Here is an 18821-nt window from a genome sequence, read left to right as displayed (position 1 = left end):
TACTGAAGCAATGAACATTAGAAATTAAAATCCCAGAGAGAAGAGACTATCTCTAATTCAAGGTAAAAATCTACAACTTGACAATTAATTTTCTTGGGAAATTTTCTGTTTCTGGATGCAAGTTGAGGATCATCTCAGGCAGAGAACTTCTGCTAGGGGTAACAGAAATATGCAAATGATTTAAAAGTTATTGGTGATAACACAACAAATTAGAAATTCAAGGAAAAACAAATCATGGTTATTTTTTCCCATGGGACATTTTCTGGGTGCTGTGGTTGCTTGGAAAGCTAGCGAGTCAAGTTAAAACCTTCTAAAAGACAGGGTATAATCGCTTCAGGTTCTGTGTTTCTTAGGAAACAAAGACCTACAGGGCAAGAGTCTGCATCAAATATGATTTTGTTTTCCCTCAAGACTTTTCTGTATATTAGAGCTACATGGATTAGGAGACTGGAACCTGAGCTGAAATCTCTGACAGAGAATTTTTTTCTACAGCTTACCCTCCCCATCCACATATTTATTCTTTTCTTTGCCTAACAATCCTACTTTGATCTCAGATGCTCATTTTAGATAGTTCATCAATGAGAGTCTTTAAATAGCAAGCATGTCGTTTTTTAAAAATCATCATTTTACCCCCAATCTAAAGTTAAATATATATGCAAATTTGTAATTGGTTTCTTTCCATATTTTGAAGATATTGTTAGATTGATTTCTGCCTTCTTTTGTCTTTGAGAAGTCAGGTCTTGGTTTATTATTTGGTTTCTAATAATCTGTTTTTCTCTCTGGCTACTTATAGTTTCTGTTGCTTTTATGTTCTATATGTAAATTATGATATATTGGTGAGGTATTTTTACTGTTTTATTACATTTGACTTTAAAAAAAAAATCAGTTTAATTTTTAGTTTGGTCTCCCTGAATCTGATGATTTATTTATTTTATTCACAAATTTTGGAAAATCTATGGTCATCTTTTTCAAATATTAACTCTTTCCATTTCAGATTTTCTCCTTAACTCTGCATTTGTCTCTATTTTAGACTTCTCATTCAACAGCATCACTTAGCATTTTTACATATTTTTTCATCTCTTTATATGTCTGTAGTCTGCTACATTATCAGATATAAAATCATTTTGCTATTTCTCTCTTTTACTGTCTCTAATATGCCATTTAAATTGTTCGCTGATTTTCCAATTACATATATGTTATGTATATAAAACTAAAATTAAAATTGAAAATCAAGACTATATATAATTGTTAAAAAATAAATTCAAGGTCTACTGTCTTAATTAATGTATCTGATCTAGGGTTTTATTTCCCCATTATAATCTCTGTTCATAGTGGCTTCCTTTATTGTATATAAAATTTATTCTTTTTTGTTGTTGCTATTGTGAAGTCACATTTTTTGAAATAACATCTGTAAAACATCTTTGACTCCTGGGATTAACGTATGTTTCTTCAGAGAGTAATTTTTATTCCTCAACTTTTAACTTGGAGGCATTTTAGCAATGTAGAATGACCTAAAACTAAATATTTTGCCTTTGAGAGAGTTTTAATTCAACAGATATTTAAATTAGTCTCGAACTTATACAAGATTAGGCTTTTTTTTTTTTTACCAAGTCTCAATATAATTGTGTATGTGTGTGTATGTATTTATACACATACACACATATACATACAATTTATACATACTTTTTTTTCTTACTTTCTCCTTCATTCAACATCAAGTATGAGACACAGCTATCTTATCTCCCTCTGCATTATTTTTCCTTCAGCTCTCTGTCAGTGTTGGCTTTTATAAATGTAGACTTAGTACTGGGATCTTGTATCAAACCCACATGCATTACGTGGGTCTCAGGCTTTATTTCCAGTTTATCACAAAAGCACAGACTTAAATATTTAGCTCTGGGCCAGCGGAGATAATCAAAGACATTGAAAAATATACTGTAATGGATTCTCAGCATTGTTTTAAATTTGCTTTTTCTCTCAATGTCTAGCATCTGAAGATTATCTTATTTCACTCCATATCTTATTATCCAGGACACTTTAGGTATTCTGTTATCTAGAGGGTTTTTCTGGTCATCTAGGCCACCATATTTCTAGAACTAAAAATCAAGTTTTGTTACTTTAAAAGTCATAGCTGTCAAAACCAGAATCTAACATATAATTTGAAAATACAGAAAAAAATCCCACCCCACAACAACTTCTATTTCTGAGTCCCACACTCTCCTTTCGCACAAACACAAACTATAGTTTAAATGAATACTTAATTATACACTGGTAAAGCTGCTAGAGAATTTGGCAGACATTCTACTTTTAGAAGCACTTCACATAGATTTATATATCACATTTTACATAATGAAGACTTCTTTCCCACCTCTTACTAAAGCAACTTAATAATAATGATAATAATAAGCTTCTCAAAAGAAGGATGGGGCTGTATCAGGAAGGTTAGGGAGCTGAGACAAGGAACAAGTTAAGGGTGTTGCAAGTTAAAGGGTGGGTGGAGGATACACTTCATACACAAGGTAAAAAAATAAGCTTTTGTAGCCCAAATTGGATCATGAGTATATTATTTAAAAAATTCCAGATTCTTTGCATTGTTGAAGGACAGGCATAAAATTTAACCATAAGACTGAAGTAAAGAGCCCTTCCTCTGGATTGCACTCATGTGGAGTTTAACGTATGGCTGTGCTCAACTTCTAAATCTGTAAATTAAGATATAATTTTAGACCACTGTTAGAGAATTGTCTAAGCACACGGCAATGTTTCTTATTTTTCCTATATCTGAAATGAAATCTCCAGAAAAGCAGACACTCAAGCCCAGTTTGTATTTAGTTTCTGTTTCTGAAAATGCTCACTTGCTTAAGAAAGCCTCATTAGTCCGTTCATCAGCATATGCTAATCTGATTAATTCTGCCTGCATGCTTAGGTATGTGGCAAGATGTCTTCTTTACAAAATTATCTCCTATGAAAGACACAGGCAACATGGAGAATATATTTCATTTGCATTGTTTATGGGAGAAGTGACTATGCCATTTCTGAGTCTAGCCTTTCAGAAGACTTATGGCTTCTGGTTTGGTATCTCAGAGACTTGAGCTACCATGTAAAATGTCTCATTATCCTGTTGGAGAGGTAATAGGAAGAATGTCTATGACTCCATTGACAGGGAAAGGTTCTACCTGAGATCAGCCTTGAAGATCACCACCATGTGAATGAAGTTATCTTGCACCCTCCAGACAAACCCAACTGCCAGTTAAATAGCCCTAAGTAACTCAGGTTGATACCACATGGAACAGAGAAGTGCTCATCTGAGAGCCCTGCCCAAATTCCTAACCAATAAAATTATGTAACCTAATAAAATAGTCATTTGAAATTTGTGTGTTTAAAAGCAATAAATAAATGGAACATTTGTCAAGCAGACTTTATCAACTTTGCCAATAGTTTGAAAAATACAATTATCTTGAATGTGGACTTCCCTCAGCAACATCATTGTTCAGGGGTAAACCAGAAATTGGACACATGGACTAAGCCAGCTCCTGAGATGTGCAGATTTCATGATGCTACCTTGAATGAGATGATTAACTACATGTGTTCAGCTTTCCAAACCAACATTTGTCACTGGGGAAATAAACTGGAAGAATCAGGGCCCCCATTATGAAATCATCCCTAGTGGCTGCAGACAAGGCTGGGTATTGTATATACTGGCAAAAGCAATGCAAGGATCTTCTAGTGCAACCACAGTCTGGAATCATGGAATTTCATTTGAAAAATCATTAATTTTTGAATTACAATGCTCTATATAATAATGTGAGTTGCTATTACTAGTTCTCAGTTACCAGCACTAGGGTGAGATACAAGGATACCTGTACAATAGGTCAGAACACTTATTAAGCTATGGGTGCTCAACGCAAAATCCAACCATCCTCTAGAGTTTATCTAATGCTGGAATCTACAATTAACATTTCCATTTTAAGCTAGCTTCCTGCTACTTGTGCCAGTAAGGGCACTAGGCAGAAGCAGCAGAGATTAGCTCCTTCTTGGTTGGCTTATGGTTCTTGTAAGCAGCACATCAGTAATAACTCTTCAACCTGGCAGCAGTAGCTAGAGTTCAAGTAACAGCTGGATCCAGTTTTTAGCTTTTTTCAGCCCTCTGAAATCCATCTTCCTAGAGATAACCAGCACAACTCAGAGCTATCTGTTCCCCTTCTCTCTCTTCTGTCTACTTCCTCTTTTTCTGGAAAGGGTGTGGGCCTGCACGTGCATACATGTGCATGTACACAAAATAACTTTAATTATTTAAAGCCGTTGAGATTCTGTATTGTTTGTTTCAGCAGCCAGCATGACTTATCATTAGTAATAGAGAAATTAATACCAGAACTGGAACACCATTGCAAAAATATTTTTCAATATGCAGCATTGGCCCAGTGACTGGATGGAGGATGTCAAGACAACACATAAAACAATCTGAATAGCTCTTGATCTATGTCATTCAAATGCAATGTATGTGATAAACCTCTTGCCTGCAAAAATTTGTAAGACTAATCAAATGATTACTGAGTTGGGGAAAAGAGGTTGAAAAAGATCATTTTTATATGTGTTGGTTGTCATTGAATCTGTTTAGCAACTCATAAAGAAATGAGACCGTGTACAAGCAGAAATGCAAGGCTAAAGAGAGACTGCGTATTTAATGGCCTGTGAGACTGGAAAAAAGGACAAATTCTAGATCCTAGCTATCAAGAGATGAAATTGAAATTTTTTTTTTTTGGACAAAAACATAATAAGAATTATTAGTTCAATGAAGAGATTAGATTTGGACTGTTTCCTATTCACGCCTCATCTACTCAAGGTAGCTGCTATTGAGATATATGACAGAACTAGGAAGCAAGGAAATAAAGACTATCTGAGAACGGTTTCAAAAGGAACTCTTTGTGTGGTTACCCATACATAAAAATGACTAGAAGTAAAGAAATCATAAAACTAATAAAGTTTTAAATAAATTAAGATGCCACTGAACACTAGCCTCATCTAAAAATGCTATTATTTTTGGCAATATTAAAATAGCCCTCAGTAGGAAGTGGGATATAAAAGGTGCATGAGTGCCAAAGAGGACATATATCCCAACCGCCATTTCTGATACACATTTCTAAAAATAATAAATGTGGAAGAAGCTCTTGAAATTTTCCTGCCTTTCCTCCAAAACCTTGTGGCTTTTGATCCTTGAGGAGCAGATTCTTTAAATGTAAACTAGTTTAAGTTGATTATGTTGTTTAAGTCTAATATATACTTACTAAGTTGTTTGTCTGGTTGTCCTACTAATAACTGAAAATCAGTAAGTTTAATTGTAGATTTTTCTATTTCTCCCTTCGAACCGATAGTTTTTTGCTGTTTGTATATTAAGGCTATCTTATTAGGTATGTTTATGTTTAATATTAGTATATCTTCCTAATGAACTGCTGTTTTTATCACAATAGAATGTCCCACTTTATTATTTATTATTATTATTTTGGATAATAATCCTTGTCCCAAACCCTACTTTGCCTAATATGTTTTCTTATTATTATAGTGTGCATGCCTCATCTTTATCCTTTTGTTTTCATCTTATCATATAGACAGCAGAGGGTTCAGTCTTGACTATTCTTTTTAATCCATTCTAAAGTTCTCTGCCTTTTAACTGGAAGGATTGGTCCATTTACATTTAATGAGATTATATAAACCTTTGAATTTATGTCTCCCATTTTAGTATTGATACCTGTCAGTTCTATATGTTCCTCATTTCTCTCTTATTCCTTTTTTTATCTTCCTTTTAACTTTTTTTTTAAATAAAGAGCTAGATTTTTTAAAATTATTCCAGCAAGATAAGATTTAACCTTTCATTTCATTTTATCATGAATATTCTCTCATTCAACATGTTTCTTCCAGTTTATGTCAAAAGCATCAATTCATCTATCATGACATATCTCTCAATGGGGATATAGCTCAGGGAAGAGACTGCTAATACACCATTAGTCATCCTCCTTCATATTATTCTGCTCTTGTATTAACATCTTTATCTACATGCATAAAAGCAGGTATTAACACCATACCTGTCAAAGTGAGTGGCTCATTTGATCCAATATAATGTCAGGAAAGATACTGGCAAATGCCATGCTTAATCAAGTATACCTATATAACTATCAGTCTAACACCTCTGTTAAAGAAGAAAATGCAGTTAGCCTGGGAGAGTTCAGAATTCCTGAGACTGTCTTCTCTTCTGTTCCACACATTCCCTTGGAGCTATTTCATCTTTTCCCATGAATCCAATGACCATCCATTCGCTGACTGCTACCAAAATTCATTTCTGAGCTTCATCCATATTTCCAAAGGCCTTCTAGACACCCAAGTGTGCCCTGACACCAGAATTAATACCAAATTATCTACTCCGGCAGTAAGCACGCTATGGCCCACAGGCCAAATTCAGCCCAAATTTTGTTTCTGTAAATAAAATATTATTGTAATACAACCATGCTTATTTGTTTTTGTATTGTCTTTGACCGCTTTTGCACTGTAATGGCAGAGTTCAGCAGCTGCAACAGAGACCTTATTGCCTGCAAAGCCTAAAATATTTACTATCTGGCCTTTTATAGAAAAAAAATTTGCTGACCCTTGATCGACATTGTCATTGTGTATTCATTCAACATATATTTATTAGATATATGCTATTAATCAGGCACTGTTTCAGCACTAAGTATATGGAGGTCAACCAAAGAATAGGCTTCAGTAGTCACAGGCCATATATTTGAATAGTGGATGGTAGTGGCTGACAATAAACAAGCACACAAGTCAATAATAATAAAATTTCAGAACGTTATTGTGCTAAGAAGAAATAAAGTGGGTGCAATAACAGAGAGTGACTCTTAGGAGGCAGCACCATTGGGTTGGGGGTCAGCAAGGCCTCACCAAAGAGGGTATTAAGCTAACATTGCAATGAAAATAAAAAAATGATAAAAAGAACAACATGTACAAAGTTTTTTGGGAGAAAATGACCTTGGTTGGTCCTAAAAACATAAAGAAGGCCATGTGGTTGTAGCAAAGTAAGAGCTGGGAAGATACAAGGCCCTGACTAAATGTGAGACTTATGATCAAAGACAAATTGTATTCTTTCATTTCCACAGTGCCTCACAGAAGAAAGTGATATTGATTAAAGGTTGTTTACTATTCTTTTGTGTTAATGATTTATGTTGGTTGCAGTGCAAGCATAAATGATTTTTATATCAATGGTGAGAAAATTAAGAACTTCTGATTAAAAAAAAAAAAAAAGCAAGATTTATGTCCCTTTTACATGTGAGGTTGAAATATTGCTCCTTACTTATCTCCACCTTGGTCAGGTTGTTTAAGGTGGCATTGTTAAGCCAGACCTTAACATTTCCTTCTCCCCCAATCCTAGGGACATGAACAAGTACAAAATAAAACAAAATAAAACAAAACCCAAAAGACTCAAAGACTGCCAGTGATCAAGAAATATAAAGAGCTGATTACTTGAACAGGAGCGGAAATAAGTTTTAAGAATAAATGCAAATTCCTCTAAAGGAGAAAAACATTGGGTGTAGGTGCACAGTGGGGGATGGTTTGTTGAGAAGAGGAGTGTGTGTTAATGAAACACTGATAAAATTTTCATTAAGAATCAACAACTATATGTGCTCCCTTTGGCAACACATATATACTAAAATTGTAAAGATACAGAGACAATTAACATGGCTCCTGTGTAAGGATGACATACAAATGCATGATGTATTCCATATTTTTTTAAATGGGCAAAGGACTCGAGCAAAAATTTCTCCAAAGATGATATGGAAATGGCCAAAAAGCATATGAAGAGATGCTCAATTTTTACTAATCATTAGGGAAATGCAAATAAAAACTACAACGAAATATCAACCCACACTTATTAGGCTAGCTACTATAAAAAAAAAAGTATGTTGAAAGCCAGTAAATAACAAGTGTTGGTGAGGATGGGAAGAAATTACAACTCTTGTTTATTATTGGTGGGAATAAAAAATGGTGCAACCACTGTGGAAAACAGTATGGAGTTTTCTCAAAAAATTAAAAATAGAACCACCATATGATCCAATAATCCTACTTCTATATCCAAAAGAATTCAAAGCAGGATATCAAAGACATATTTGCTCACCCATGTTCAGAGCAGCACTATTCACAAGAGCCAATAGGGTGAAACAGCCTGAGTGTCCATCTATGAATGAATGGATATACAAAATGTACTACGTACATAGAATGTAATGTTATTCAGCCTTAAAAAAGGGAGGAAATTCTGTTACATGTTACAATATGGATACAAATCTTGAGGACATTATGCTAAGTGAAATAATTCAGTCACAAAAAGACAAATATTGTATGCTTCCACTTATATAAGGTACTTAGAGTAGTCAAATTCATAAACAGTGTAGAATGGTGGTTGCCAGGGACTGTTGGGAGAAAAAAAATGAGAAGTTATTTTTTTTTCAATTACAGTTGACATAAAATATTATATTAGTTTCAGGTATACAATATAGAGATTATGGATTTATATACCTTACGAAGTGATCACCCTAATATGTCTAGTACCCATCTGACACCATACATTGTTATTACAGTATTACTGACTACTTTCTCTATGCTGTACTTTAACAGGTATAGAGTGATAGTTTTAAAAAAAGAAGAGCTACGGAAATGAATGGTGATAATGGTTGAGGTACTTAAGAGTAGTCAAATTCAAAGAAACAGAAAGTAGAATGGTGGCGGCCAGGGGCTGCTGGGAGCAGAGCATGGCCAGTTTTTATTTAATAGGTGTATAGTGTTGGTTTTAAAGAAAGAAGATAGTTATGGGAATGGATGGTGATAATGGTTGCACAACAATGTGAATATACTTAATACTACTGAACTGTAAACTTAGAAATGGTTAAGATGGTAAATTTTATGTTATGTCTTTCTTTTAACACAGTAAAATAGTAAAAGTATTAACAGTTGTAGAGAGGAAGGGGATGTGGTGTCAACAGATCAAAACAGAGCTTGTAAATCAGAAAGAAGAGTTAGGTATTGTGGACTTGTTAGGACCATGTGAAAATCTGATGCAAATGTAAAGGATTTATTGCTCCCCAGGTAGGGGGAAGAGATGAGGAACACAGAAAATCTTACCATTGGCAAACTTCTCAGGTCGAAAAGACTAAGTAAAAAAATGGTTCCCTTGGCTTTAAGAAAGGGCAAATGCGAAGCACGTGTACACAGATTCTTGTCTTCTCCTTTTCAAGTGTGCTGAGACCCAATGGCTTGAAATTAGCAAAGGGTGACCACACGGCAATTTATGATTTGACCTTATTTTATGGTTTAAAGGTTAAGTTCATTTATATTCTTATTTGATACAGCATTATCAATACCACTTTAAAGATATAAAAACCGAGGGTCAAGAGATTGAAGACATGTAAGTGGTGGGAACCACCAAGGAAGAGTTAAATAACTGCCTATTCCTGTCAAGGTCTTTAACTCAACTACTTGGTATTCCAACACTATGATTCTTTTCTATAAGTTTTATTAGAACCGAACTTCTGCATGCATCTACATGTGCTTTGGAAATACTGAAAATAAAAGACATCAATTCATAGGGAGCAGCTGTGTATATACTTAAACCATTTCCTTTCCATACAGCTCACCCAGAGAGTTCATTTAGTGCTTTCTTCAGCACTGGCAGTAGTCAAAGACTTCACCAATGGCTATGCTGCAGGAGACAAAGCCTATCTTGGATTATCAGAAGATATGAATTCATTACCTGGTTCGGCCACGTGCCAGTACATCAGCATAGTAAAGATGCTATCAGTGCTATTAAGTTTCCTAACCTGTAAAATGATTCTACGTACCTCATAAGCTTATACCAATAGTTAAATGGAACAGCATAGATGTAAGTGCTCTAAACAGTAAAACAGTATACAAACGCAGGTTATGATTGTCATCTAATTTATCATAAATCTGAGAGGAAGGACCTTAACCAAGAATCAAAAAACCCTTTAAAAATCCTAAAAAATAGGGTTTTCCAATTCTTTGTCTACTGAAATAAAACCATGCATAGATTAAAATATGAGGGCATTTTGTGGCTAATTTATTTTGAGACTTGTAGGGTAATAAGACAGCTTTTCTTCTCCAGACTATTCAGTGTTCTAGGTCTTAAATTTTATCCAAAAAAAAAAAAGAATGCCTTGTTTTCTTTTATGCATAAGAAATTATAATTTAGAATTTCATAGTTGACACGATAAATATTTTATTTATAACAATTAAATAATGAAAACCTTACTTCCAAGAGAGTCAGTATTACTTAACGTGGAAGATCGGAAGTAATTGTGGAAAGCAGAGTGAAGAAGATAGGGTAACGAAACAGGAAGGGAAGAAGGCAATGAAAGGTTCATCCCTGAGCCAGTTTCTGTGGTGGACAACTACACCTCAGTCACCCTGGGGATCGCCCAAGGAATCACACAGAATACATCTCAAAACAATCCCTCCAAAGGGAGGAAAGCTGAGGTGTTTATCCATTGACTCCTGTCCGTTCCCCATTGGTTGAAGACTGCTCCCGAACTACATCTGTACGCAGGCTGAGTGGCCCGCTAAGACTTTAGGAACAATCTGAAAGGTAGGAAGCAGAGTCACTATGGCATGCATTTGTGGGGCAGTACTGGCAGATGCACTAGAAACATGAATCAACTGGATGTGGTGTAGGCACAAAAAGAAATGTCTCCTATCTTATTGGGTGCTATAAGGACTAATTAAGTTGATATGGATGTACTTAGGACAGTGCTGAGCACATTATAAAAACCATAAACAGCGGCTAGGGTTTTTACTAGAATAAGAGATTTATTTATAGACACTACTAATTGGTAGAAATTTTGCTCTGGTCCCCTGATGCTTAATTTTTTCTTTCCTGTGTCTTCTCTCCTATACTCTATTGCCAGGTATATCTTCCCATGCTTTGCATATACATGTCTCTGTGTGAAAAGGATCACTTTTCCCTTCCCATTAGCATTTTATAAAATTTATGATCTCAGCTATGTTGTTTTATTTAAATGGCAACCCATCTGAAAAACAAGATCAAGTGCTTTATTTGATTTTGCATAATTGTGAGAACCTAGAAAGACTTTATGTATATGAAGATGTTTAATAAATATTATGCATTTCAACATGGTCATAAGTGAATGTCTTTCAGTTGCCCTCATCACTGAGTTTTGCCAGTGTTTAAAACACCTGGCCTTATTACTTCAATGAAAATTTAAATTCATAGCACCCATTAGTATTGCAGACAATTTCTGGCCTAGTTTCCTTGTATATTAATGGAAGTTCAGATCTTTTAATGAGCTTAATACAGGAAGAATTTTGGTATTCACATAAACTAATGGCCCTCTCTTAGCCTAGGGCTAGAGAGAAAACAGTCACCAATATAAACTAGTCAGATAACTTCAAAGATATTTAATCGTCAGAAAAGTCATTATCTACTATATAAACAACAAATGCAGTCATTTTTAGCATATTTCAATGCCAAATTTAATTTCTTAGACACAAGTTCTTCTTGATTTCCTCCTATCTCACAAATAGATCCATCTAATGCACCTTTCTGTTTTCTCCTTATTTCATTGGTATTTAAATTCTTGGACAACATCAGGGCTCAATCTTTGGAAAGATTCTCTTGTTCATCAATTTATATTTACCTGCAGCCCTGTCTTTTCTCCTGAACTTCAAATGCACGTAACTGATATGTGCATATAACTGAATATGTTCTCAGTAACTTCACTTTGATGGTGTGCTAGATTATTTAAAAAAAAAAAAGAGAGAGATAGAAAAAGAGACAGAGAGAGAGGGGGAATGAGGGAGGAAGGGTGAGAGGAAAGAAGAAAGGAAGGAAGGAAGCAGCGAGCCACCAATTCTTCCTTGGCTTTGCACACCCCTTTGCAATGTAACACTAATAGTCCCGTTAAGAGGCTGGGTCTTCTTTACCCCCATTGAATCTGGGTTGAACTTGTGATTTTATTTGGCCAGTTGCATTCAGTGGAAGAAACACTACGGAAGTTGCAAATTGAAAACTCAGAAGACCTCGCAGCTTCCACTCTTTCTCTTGCTGCCGTGAAATTTCCACATAAAAAAAGCCTATGCTAGCATATCGGAGAGCAAGACCATGTGGAGGAGAACGATCCATCCAATCTGAGGGCCCCTAGATCAACTAGCCCCCGATGAATCCACCAGCCTACTGCAGCTCGTGAATGACTCCAGGTGGGGCCAGCAGAACTACTCAGCTGAGCTTAGCCTAAATTGATGACAGAGATTCATAACCAATTAAGCCACTAACTTTCGTAGTAGTTTATTACATAGTAATAGATTTCTGATACAGATATTGAAGAGATGTTTCTTATTTAACATATACAAAACTGAACCATTGGTTTGATCACCTAAACCTAGTACTTCAGTTTCTCCTTTAAAAGTAATTGGTTTTTTTTTCCAATATTCTAAGTCCTCAAGCCAGAAATCTTACACTTATCCTTCTTTCCTTATGTCCAAACCATCAATAAATCCTGTCAGTTGTTCCTTCATATCCAAAATTGGAGCACTTTTCTCTGTTCTCCATTGCTTATATCCTTTAAGGCATTATCATCTCTCAGTCAGATAACTACAGTTAACTTTGTGCTTTTGCCTTTATCCTGTGCACTATATTCTCCTCATAGCAGTAAGTACAATCTTTTATATCATAATTTATGTCAGGTCCTTTCTCTAACCCAAAATCCTTCAATGGAAACAGATTTTTTTGTTCCTCAAAAAGTTAAACACACAATTTCCATATAACCAGACAATTCTACTCCTAGGTACATAGCTAAAACAACTGAAAACAGGTGTTCGAATAAAAACTGTACAAGAATCTTTATGGTGGCACTATTCACAATAGCCAAAAAGCAGAAACAACCCAAATGTCCATCAACAGATGAATGGATAAACAAATTGTGGTATATCTATACAATGAAATATTTTTCAGCCATGAGAAGAAATGAAGTTCTGATACATATTACAACATGGATGAACCTCAAAAGCAGTGTACTAAGTGAACGAAGCCAGTCACAAAAGGTTACATATTATAGGACTCCATTTATATGAAATATCCAGAATAGATAAATCCCTAGAGGCAGCACACAGTTGCTGTTTACTAAGGGCTGCAGTTAGGAGGGAATGGGAGGTAATTGTTTAATGGGCTTAGGGTTTTAGTTTGGATGGATGAAAGTATGTTTGAACTAGACAGAGGTGGCAGTTGTACAATACTGTAATGTAAAAAATGTCACTGAATTGTTCACATTGAAAAGTTTCATGTTATGTGAGTTTCATCTCAATCGAAAAAAAAAAATTGCTTCATTAGTTTCTCACGTCACTCAGAGCAACAGTCGAAAGCCTCGGACAAACATGTTCCTATGGGGTCCACTCTTCACTTCTGCCTTCCTCTTGCTCTGTCCTCTCCTGCCACATAAGTTTCTGTGCCATCTGCAAACATTCCTTGTACTTTCTCATCTTAAGGTTTATGCATTCCTGATTTCTTCTGTCTGGATTGCTTTTTCCTTACATATTAACACAGATCACTCTCCCTTAACTTTCAGCTATTCAGAAAATATAACAGATTTTTTCTTTAATTTTTTTTTTCTGGTCTATTGAGTCTGTGTAGAAAGGAAAGTAGTAATATGCATAATATCAAATGTTGGTCACACCTAGTTCCATCTGGATAATTTTCCCTGATCCTAAGTAGGTACATAATGGTCTAAGTTGCCAAAACCTCTCAAGAAAAATAATATGAGACCTTCAAAGGCAAATATCTACAAATTGAAGGTAAAGGTCACAAAGGAAGGTTGATTTTCTCATATATGCTAAAAATGTCCCAAATGCTTGAGATATGTGTTGTTATGGTGATGGAAGGAAGGTGAACTGGGACAGGATTGTGAAATATTGCATGAAATATTTTAGTTTTGTCTTAATCGGTTCCACTCTGTTGAGGAAGGCTATGAACATTCTAGATCCTGACTGCATTATACCATCAGACATCATGGCATCACTGAAATTTTCTTCATCCACATGAGATTTGGTTTTCTACGCATTACTCTAGAAACACAGAAAAGCTACTGAAAACAAGCATGGTCCCCAGTGGAGGTGACGTAAAATGTTTCTCATGAAATAAGCCAAAGACAAGTAAAAGTTTAAAAATCTGCAATGCAGTCCATAGTAAGAAGATTCTTACTTGAATACAGTCTGGAAATGAAAGCTGAAAATTCGTTCTCGTTGGAATGTGTATAAACACAATCTAATTTATACACAATGAGAATCCAAATACACCTCAGGCTACAGATCACAATACTCATATTAATAATTTTACATGCCTCCTTTATCTCCTTTTTTGTTCCTCTGTCCCAATACTGATAAAAACTCTACACGAATTCCCAAAGATATATTACATGTTTTGGGGGATGTGAAGCTGCTTGCTTCTACACCTTGGTAAGCACAGCGAGTGTTATCAGTAAGTCATTTGTGGACAGGTACTGAACCAACTTCAAATTCAGGAAGAATATTAGCGCTGGTGCCCACAAGGCATGGGATTTAGAATAATGGAATCCGGTACCTCAGGGATCCTCTTTCCATCTAGAAACCTTCCTCCACCTTCAGGATAATATACTTTGTTTGACTAGGTATTCAGAAGCTCAGCTCTAATTTAAATTAAGTATTACTCTTTATATGTATCCATTTTCCCATTGATTTTTTAAAAATGTCTTAACTAAAATAAAAAATTTCAACTTTTGAAATAGTTCTTACTGTGTGTTAGAGCTTATATAACATCCTGTATATCAGCAGAGCTCTACGTTAACTCCAGGCCTGTAGCTGACCTGAATGCTGATCACCATACTGCGGTGGGATCTCCGCACGGAGAAGACAGAAGCTAATTTCCCTATTCATTTACAATCACTTATTTTGTATATGTATATGCAGGTTAATTTCTCATGAAAAGTGCACACTGGGCCTAGTTTGACAATTATTCTTTGCTTTAAAATTCCTTTGAAGGAAAAGAGAAAAAAACATTCATCAAGCTTTTAAACCTGTGTTCTATTTGTACAGCTGGACGTTTTGTTTTTTACGGTTTTAGCTCATTACTGGCCTGTAAAGTACATAAAAACAACAAATAAATTATTGGCACAAAGCAGCAAGGATACTTTGTTCATAACTACTAGGCCTCCCATAAATGTTTGGCTATATTAAAAAAATAGGGTCACCTGTGATATAACAGCTAGACATTTAATAAATATTTGATGAATGAATGATGAAGAACAGAATATCATTTCAGTGTGTTTCTCTTATCAGAGAGAGACTCAGTTCTCTTGACTTCATTCTTTTCGTACACAATCATTTTCTCTGTGGTATGACTCAGATTCAGAATTCAGCCACAAATATCTACATATCCATCATTCACTGATTTTATCTATTCATCCATTCAATCGTGTATTTGTTAAACTAATTTAGTCATTCGACAATCATTTATTGAACAGTGAGGATGCCTAGCACTGTTCCAGGGGTTGGAACTCAAGAAGCATGGAACAGACAATAGCAGTACAGTGTGACATGAACTAAAATGAGGGGAATCACACATCATATGTGATGTCATAGAGGAGGCACCTCATCTTTCTTGGGGAATCAGGCCAGACTGTTAGAGATAAGTGACATTTTAGCTGTAATCTACACAGCGAGTAGGAGTTAGCCAAGTAAAGGTGTTGGATGGAAAAGACATTTCAGACAGAAGAGAAGTAAAACAAAGATTTTGGCACACTGGGGAACTGGTGGGGATTCACTATGTCTACAGCACAAAATCCAGTGCCGTGAGGGCTCAGCGTTCAAAGTGAACCTCTTTGGAAGCAAACCTGGGGTTCTGCAAACCTTTCGTGTATGTGTGCATGTGTACTGACATAACATTTCATTTATACTTCAATTACAACAGATTTTACAGTGTGCTAATATTAATATTTTATGTTTCTCTTTGCCTTACCCCCCTCTAAAAACAAACAAACAAACAAACAAAAAACACCTTCTTAAGTATGGACTTTAGACAGCAAGTGTGGGATCCTGGGAAAGAAGAGCATTAATGACAAGCAATTAGGATTCAAGTCTGTTTACCATTACTGCTCCCACAGAATATCTGCTTTCTTAAATTCTAGACTCTCTCTGCCTGCATAGGCCTTCCTAAACAGGTTGTTCCCCATTGGCTTCGCTCATCCGACCTGTGGTAAATGCAACCTGCTTAAAAATCCAGACTCTCTCCTATGCAGTTTGCAAAGCCAACCCATGAGAAAATAGCCAGGCTTATGCTAAAACAGGTGAGATGCGCAGCTTGAGAAAGTGTATTGGATAAAAGCCATGTTTCAGTTAGCACAAAAGCACTCAGAGAAGGAGTTAAGGACCTATGAGGATTTTCTAGTTAAGGAGCAGAAGCCTCTAGGGCATAGACAGGTATCTGAGAGTTGAAGAAGGCATCGAAGGCTTTGACTGGGGCCGAGCATCTAGAATGGTGTGGCTTGATGATATGTATGCTGGAGGAGTGAAGGTCTGGGACTTTTTACTTGAACCAGTGATTGATGGACACAGGAATGGACATTGCGGTGGATTAGAGTCAACTCTCCCTTAAAGTACAGCCCGTTTTGGGACTGGGACTTGTCTTGCCCAAACTATGAGAGCTGATTCTCAGAGAACCTAGAAGCTGTTCTTCCCCAGATAATCTAGCTCATAATTGCAGAATGAAGAGAAGCCTTGTAAAAATGGTGATATATTTAACTTTCCTATGGCTTGCCGATGACTATACCATGCAGTCCAAATCCCTTAGCGTGGTTTTAAATGCCTCCAAACTCCCCTCGCAACTTAGCTCATCCCAGTTATTTGCTCAAACTTTGTGCTCCATTGAAACAAAACCTTTTTTTTTTTTATATCTACAATACCAACCTTTTTTCCTGCCCAACTCTATTGCACTGGTAGAATCTGTCATTCTGATTGCTTTTTCAGGTATGATTTCCAATTCCACCTTTGGTAGAAAACTTTGCCCAATGTACTCTGTGTGTCCATAGTGCTTTGTATAACATATTGATTGTGGTTGTACTGTCATCCATTTTTGTTTGTTCCCAATTCCCAGTGTTTTTCAACTTTACTTTTCTGTTTTAACCACAAAGATCACTTATGCAACATACTCCCAAGGGAATATTCAATAGTACAAACTATTTTTTATCCTAACTCAATAATTCAATTGCTTCCACATTTAGGGAAGCATATGAGGATCATGAGTGGAAATTACATCCTTAAAAAGAAAACTTTGAATTTACATTATATAATACGTAAGTCATCAGTAAAGTTTAGTGTTTTGACAAATAATGGGAAACCCTTGTGAAATGCCTCATAATTTAGTAGATTCGCCAGTTAGAGGATGAGGATGCTCAGGGTCAGTTGCCTTTGTGCTGTGTCTCAGGTGGGATGTAGTGCTGGTTACACTGCCAGAGCTCAGCATATGTATATAAAATGATTCTATGAATGCATGAATGCATGAACTTACTTCATTAACATTATAGTCTCATTTGAAGTTATGCTCAGGAAGACACAGAACTTCCAGGGAACCTAATGACAGCTAAGTCTCTATCAACAATTATTCCGAGTAATTAGACATCTGGTACAAATCCCAAAACCTTGAATTAAAAATATGAAATCACAGACTGCCAAAATGAGATGCCTGTGTAGTACAGTTTGCATACAGACCTGCCATGCAAGGGTACAAGGCACAAACTCCCCTCTCTCTTGTGTTGGGTTTCATTCAGGAAGAACAGCTATGTTGAGCACAGAAACTGAAACTGGCGGTTACAGGCGGTGGCTTTGTTTACAGAACTGCTGCAAATGCCTTGAATCAAGGCCAGGTCATCAAAGGCCATGGTGAGAATTCTGACCACTGGACTAATATAACAGATCTTTCAGGAGAGTGAAATGTCTTCATTACTAGCAATCCCTTTGGGCTGTTCCCATTGAGAGCACCGACTCTGACCAGAACCCATTTCGGTTCTTTCCCACTGAGAACAATGCCAGACCGATGAAATCATAGACTTTACAGAGAAAGGAACAGAATATTCTGCATTTTCAGTCTTGGTGTGGATCAGTGGAGGGAAGAGAGCGAGGGTTTCGGTTTACTGTCTAGACTCACAGCCTCTGTGCTGTGTGACAGTGGAAATGCCACTTAAAGGTGGTATCACTCTCCTTCTTTGTGATACTTCAATAATAATGCCTGCCCTAGAGGGATGACATGAAGGGTAGTAAGAATGGTCAGTATGTCAGACTTTGCAAGTGTTCAATAGGGTAGAGGTCTCAATAACAATGAGTAAGTGTTTTCTTTATATGTATAAATGGAGGAAAATATACGGTGCATCTCCTTTAAGAAGTGGTGACTTTCATCAAGGGCAGAGACTTAAAAAACTTGAACTGGGCATTCAGAATACCCTTCTATCTCGTGAGTGAAATACAAGGCATTGAGCCCACCAAGGCACTCTATTGGATTAAGTCATTGCAGTCACATCTTTGTTTTTCCCATACAACAGCAAGTGTTCATTATATGTCTCTTGAATTAGTCCTCTGAAATGTTAAATCATCACTACTTATTCAATCCTTTTGCTCCATTTCAAATTTTCTGATTTTATATTTTTCTGTTAATCAGAAATATATATTTGTACTAACTCAATGAAAAGTTTTTTTCATTTTCTCCTTTTCCTAGTCTTACCAGTATCTAA

The 18821-nt window shown here is 36.0% G+C and overlaps 1 non-coding gene across 1 annotated transcript; it reads left to right on the top strand.

Annotated features, from left to right (window-relative positions):
- Window positions 1-7667: 7667 nt before the first annotated feature.
- LOC112470315 lies at window positions 7668-7776 on the top strand. The gene has a single exon (XR_003042941.1). It is a non-coding gene; the product is annotated as a U6 spliceosomal RNA (small nuclear RNA).
- Window positions 7777-18821: the final 11045 nt, after the last annotated feature.

The sequence above is a fragment of the Pteropus alecto genome, unplaced genomic scaffold (assembly GCF_000325575.1).
Source record: "Pteropus alecto unplaced genomic scaffold, ASM32557v1 scaffold10, whole genome shotgun sequence".
Classification (NCBI taxonomy): Eukaryota; Metazoa; Chordata; class Mammalia; order Chiroptera; family Pteropodidae; genus Pteropus; species Pteropus alecto.
Note: the sequence above shows the minus strand (reverse complement) of the source record. Positions and strands in the feature narration are given on the sequence as shown.